The following is a 6,098-nucleotide window of genomic DNA, read 5'->3' as shown; positions in this document are numbered from 1 at the left end:
AGAGGCCTATCTTTCAAAGGCGAAAGTATATATCTTGGTGAACGAAACAATGGACATTTTTTGGTCATCTAAGATCTCATAAGCCAATATGATCCGATACTTAGAGATGATTTGGAGGAAGTTAGGATTTCACAACAGCGGCACAAAGTTCACTATCTTTCCCCAGACATTCAGTACGAGTTTATAGAAATTTTTGCAAAGCACGTGAGGGAAACTATATTAGAACAAGGCAAGAAATCCAGGTATTTTGCTATTATTACCGTTGATGCTATGCCTGATGCTAGTCACGTTCATTTTGCGCTAACTCCATTTCAATTCGAAAGCACCAAATTTTACAATTCAAGAACGGGTTTTGGCTTTCGTGAATTGTAACCAAAAAACTTGTCAGAAAATCTCTGATTTAGTTTTCCATACTCTAGGTAAACATGAAATCCCATTAAACGATTGTCGTGCACAAGGCTACGATAACGGCGCCAATATGCAGGAAGCTTACAATGGAGCACAACGTCGCATTATCGACAAAAACTCGAATGCTGATTACTCGCCTTGTGCAACCCAGAGTCTCAATTTATGTGGTGTTGATGCTGCAGAATGTTGTACGGCTACAATTACTTTCTTCGGAGTTGTACAAAAATGTTTTACTATTTTTAGCAGCACTCCACAACGATGGGGCATCCTCAAAAAAAAAAATGTACCGAGCCCTCTTGATAGTCTTTCAGACAAAAGCCAAATTTGACTGCGCAAGCATACGGAGTTATTACCGGCATTCTCAAGTACATCAAGAAGTTCGAATGTATCTTGCTGTCCTCAGTTTGGTTCAAAATACTGACTACCATTAATGAAAGAAACGTGGTCTTCCAAGCTAGAGACGCCACCATAGATGTTGAGGTCCGACATCTGGATGCTAGCTGATTTGAAGTTGACCGGGAACCAATGGGAAGCAATTTTAAACGAATGCAAAACAGTTGCTATTCAATTGAACATTGAATTGCTAAATGCCATCTACATATTGTAACGAATTTACTGAAATTCCTCTTATTTGCAACCTTCTACTAATGTTCGAATCACTAAACTGTTGAATAAATAACTCCAATATTGAATAATGCAAAAATGGCCTTTATTAATGTACTTCACAACAACACTTATAATTCGCAACTGATAGCTTGCTTAAACCAAACTGATTGTCATGCCTCTACTGTTGCTGCCTTTTATACTGTCTGGTTTCCTCGTTGCATATTTCTAGGCTTTTCTATTCTAGAATTTACTAGTTAGTTATCAGCTATAAAATTACCAGCTATAACTACGTTTATAGCTTCTCATATGCACGTGTATATGTGAGTAATACTTGCACAAATTATTGCCTTCTTTTGCGAGCATCTCAGATAAGATATATGCATGTGTTTGTGCGTCTCTTATGGGTAGACATAAAGATTGATTTGTTGATGTGCATACGAGTGACTGCTTAGTATCAGCTTAGAGATGATAGTACCCCTTAGTGTTCTTGGGTATTCGTCACAATATGTTCAAAATCTGTATACAATTTTTTCCAACATTTGTGTTGCCTTACGTATCTTTTGCCTATACCTGTCAATGTAGCTAGTGCAGAACGTTCCTTCAGCGTCTTTCAAGAATCAAAAACTTTCATAGATCGCGATCATCTCAAATGCGAGTTTCAGGATTTGCCACGCTTTGCGTTGTATCCGTTTTGGCAAGAGAGTTAAATTTTGATATTATTATAAAAAAATTTACAGCGAAAAAAGGAAAAAAGCCACTCTTTGATATCCGAATCTTCTATATTGAATAATTAAAATTTATAATCATCGTTAAATTTATCAGAAATGTACTAAAATGTTACCAAATAACTAGAAAAGATTATTTCAAATAATAATATGTGACTGTTAAAACATAATTTTATTTCTATGTTACAATAAAATACATACTATAAATAGTAAATATTCTGTGTTAATTTTATTGTCAGCTCTTAGTACAAAAATCATTTAGTTGATGTGGCAAAAATTTTGCTTGATGTAATCCATCAATAATGATTCATGAATGAGACGTCATTAATTCAAATTAATCAAATGTATTAGTGGATGTTTTATAGGGGGCCCGTAAATTGTTTAGTCCCGGGCCCGGATTTTCTCTCTACGGCCCTGTGTATATGTATATATGTATGTATACATTTCTTCTGTTTGTCACTGAACTCCTCCTAAACGACTGAACCGATTTTGATAAAATTTTGTGTATATATTCAAGGGGACAGAGAATGCTTTAGGTTCTCAATTTTGTCCGGAAAGTGGACCAAGGCCGAACTGAGCCAGAAATTCTTATTTATAGTGCGATTTGCTTGAAATTTGGTATAGGGGTACTTCCTTTCATTTCGGAAACTGAACCAGGGTCTGATCTATTGTAGTAAACCGTATTTATTGTGCGGACTCGGAAAGTGTTCCTATGAAGTTTCTTTCCGGGAAGTGGGCCACGAACCGATCTATTTGATGAAATTATATTCACTGAAATTTGGATTGCCTGAAATTTGGTATATTGGCAGCACTTTTCATCATAAGCCACTGATAATTGAAGTTCCGTTTCAATCATTACCGGAAGATGATATGGCAGTGGATATTATTTAAAAATAATAACATTCAATTAATAAGCCAGTTCATACTAAACTTAGTGTAAGAAAATAAATATCTATTTATTTAATTTTTCAAATATAAACTAAACTTTATTGACTAGCTTTTTCCAGTCCTATACTGGCCTTAGCCGATAGCTTGCTACAAATGGTTCCATTCAATTGCATGGAAAACCTTCGTTTTGATTTCAATCATACTTAATATCTTCTAATCGAGAGAAATACGGAGCCTTTAAGATGGATTGCGAAAGGCACCTTAACGTTAATCCATGAACAAATCGGCTCCACATGAGCTGAAGTGAAATCGACTCTACTCGAATCTATCCGTCAACGTTTTCACATATGCTTCACATTCAATGACGAGCTCCTAAAAGACTAAAGCATGCGTGTGCTTGGTACCAAATGATGAGTAGCAAAAGTGGCATAGATCATTAATAATAATGTGTATCTACTTAGTGATAAAAAACAGATAGAGAAATGGAAAAAGAATCCAAATCAAATGCGGCTTCTTGTCGGCGATACCTGAATGGTGAATATCGAAATACAGCTGTGCGCACTCAAGTGCGGATAATTAGCATTTTAGGACAGTAAAAGCTGCAGAAGTAATGTGGGCGGCTTTTTAGCGTTTTTGTTGTCATTTTATTTTTGTTTTAGTATTTTCGTTTCATATTTGTTGCTTTGTGTGTGTGTGTTGAATCCCAACACGTGCGGGGCAAGGTTGCTGTCACAAGCACTTAAGCGTAGCGTCACAGCTGCTTCTAAAAGCTTTGTTTGGCAGCTGTGACCGTTACCAGGTGGGCGTATTGTGCTGCTGACTTTGATTTTTAACTCATTGAACTGGCTGTTGTTTATTTTACAAAACAAACATACATACATATCATATATCTACACTTCTTCTGTATGTATGTATGCATGTTAATTCATTGCCTATTTGATTTACATACACACAAAAGCTCTAGTATTGTTTATGTATTGTTATTGTAATGCATCACAGCAGCAACAGCAGCAGCCGGGTGATCTAGAGGTGATCATTGAGGCATACGATCGTCACACGTCAACGACGATGTCTAAAATTACTCATAGCCTCATACGGACTTACATAAGTGATCTCATATAAATTCGTATAAATATACAAACAATCATACATACATACACACGTTGCATTTGTAATGCAGTTTGGAGGTCTTGCCCGTATTGGCTTTTGATGCTAACGATTTGTTTATTATTTTAAGAAAATTTTGCTTTTTTATTGTTGCAGCTGGTGGCCGTCGCAGGCCAATACATACATTCAGTACACACATAAATATATTTACGATCTTTTGTATATTTGACTTAAGCAAAATTTTTCGCCTTTGATCCATTTATACGCTTATTAAATTGGGGCTGTAAGTCAATTTATTGGTTGTGACGTTTTTGGCGCGACTGCGTTATTGTCTTATGACTTTTTACGGCAATTTTATGGGTTCTCTGCATTTAACGGATTTCAAAATTGTTTCATTGGGTCGATCGGGCGCAAAAATGTATTTATTTATAGTGTCACGGTAGCAATGCAAGGGAGGTGTAAAGGGGTGTCAATAGGTACCAAGGTTAAATACTGACTCATTCAATCACAATGCTTTTTTGATGTTTGCCGGCGAATCCAGCGTTTAACACCAACTGGGAGCTCAACTTAATTATACCTTTTATGAAAATGATATGCTACTAGCAGACCTGGCAGACGTTGTTCTGCCCTAAATTTGGCATATCTGCATTTTTTAATAAGCTTTTTCCGTCTAACTCTGCCTTCCCCCACCCCTCTTCACTTTTTCCTGGTCCTTTTATTCACTCCTCCTTCCGCCTTTTTCGCTTCATCTATCTCCATATTCGTCTCATTCTATTTCTGTCTCAGTATCCTTCTACTTCTCTCTTTTCTCTTCTCTCACCTTCTTCTCATTCTTCTTCATCCCTTATTGCCTGTCCCAGAGGGTGGTATGTATTTTGTTCCAGTCCCAGTCCCACTCCGAGTCTCAGTCCCGGTCCTAGTTCTAATCCCAGTCCCAGTCCGTCTCTGGTTAACTTCCCGGAAAAAAGGATCGTAAATACTAATATAGGCAAATTTATGTACCAAATTTTCAAATTTTGAATTTTTTCTAAATAAAAATCATAACTCAAAAATGGCTAAACCGATTTGGGATTTCAAAATCAACTAACCATCATCTCTCCTTCCTGTATATTTCCTATCCGGGCAATCTTTCTATACGTTCTCGAGTTATGGAGTGACAATCAAAATGTACACTGTTTTTTATATATATAGATATTAAGTCTGCCACTAATCTCAAAATTGTTAGTCCTTAAAGGAGAAGAGATAGACCAAGGAGTATACCGAAATGATCAGGACGACGAGCTAAGTTGTTCAGCCTTGTTCATCCTTGTTGTCCGAACAGACCGATTCGCACCACTATAGCATATATTCTTTATACAAACGATTTCTCAGAACAGATGGTTTTTGTCATATCTGCCCCAATTTATCAAACAGAAGCTCCAAATTTCACCAATTTTTAAAATTATGCTGCGTTTGTTTCGTTTAGTTTCATAGGGATTTTTTAAGCAGGTATAAATTCCATATATGAGCCCATTTCGGGGATACAGATCAAAATGTGGACCATTCCAAGGTATGTTTTTACAATATGGGTATCAAACAGAATGTGCTTATGATGGTTTTAATAAGAGGCTGTGGTAAAGAGGAATATCGAACGGGAATCCCTTTCGCGAAAAGCCACAGGCAGAAGAAGTGGGAAATGGAAAGGAAGAGAAGGAGAGGGGGAAGTGGAAGAAAAATGGAGAGAGGATGAGGAAAGAAAGTGATAGTTGGAAATGGAGATACAAATGGGGAAAAAGCAAAAGAAAAGGGAAAAGTAAATGTAAAAGAAGATTACAGAAAAGAAAGAAGATGAAAGGATGATGATGGTGGTAGTGTTAATGAAGAGGCCAAAACAATGCCGAATACGAAGATGTAGACGAATGGTATAACGAAATAAAAAGTAGGAAAATTACCTTTACAGTTTCTCACTGTCACGGTTAAGGTTACAATTGCAGTTACAGGCTCGGGTACAGTCACATTTGCAATTATTATGGTTTTATAGCTATGGTTATGATTTCGTTTAGTGCTATGGTTTTGGTTACGAACACGCCGTTGGAAAGTTGTAAATTAGTTTAGTGAAGAAAAGTACTTTCACGTTTCCTTACTGTTACTGTTAAAATTGGTTATCGCTTTGGTTATGGCAATGGTTTCATTTAGTGCTTTTCTTTCAATGGTTAAAGTTACGAGGCAGCTATTATAATCTAGAGTTATGGATACGGTGACGGTTCTGCTGACTGTGAACCTTACGTTTTCAGTAAAGGTAATTGTAATGGCAACGATAACGGTTAGGGTAGGCAAAACGGTAAAGTTGGATTATTGTTAGCGCTGATAATATCTCATTTATTG

This window comes from Eurosta solidaginis, chromosome 5 (assembly GCF_040869045.1).
Source record: "Eurosta solidaginis isolate ZX-2024a chromosome 5, ASM4086904v1, whole genome shotgun sequence".
Taxonomy (NCBI): domain Eukaryota; kingdom Metazoa; phylum Arthropoda; class Insecta; order Diptera; family Tephritidae; genus Eurosta; species Eurosta solidaginis.
Note: the sequence above shows the minus strand (reverse complement) of the source record.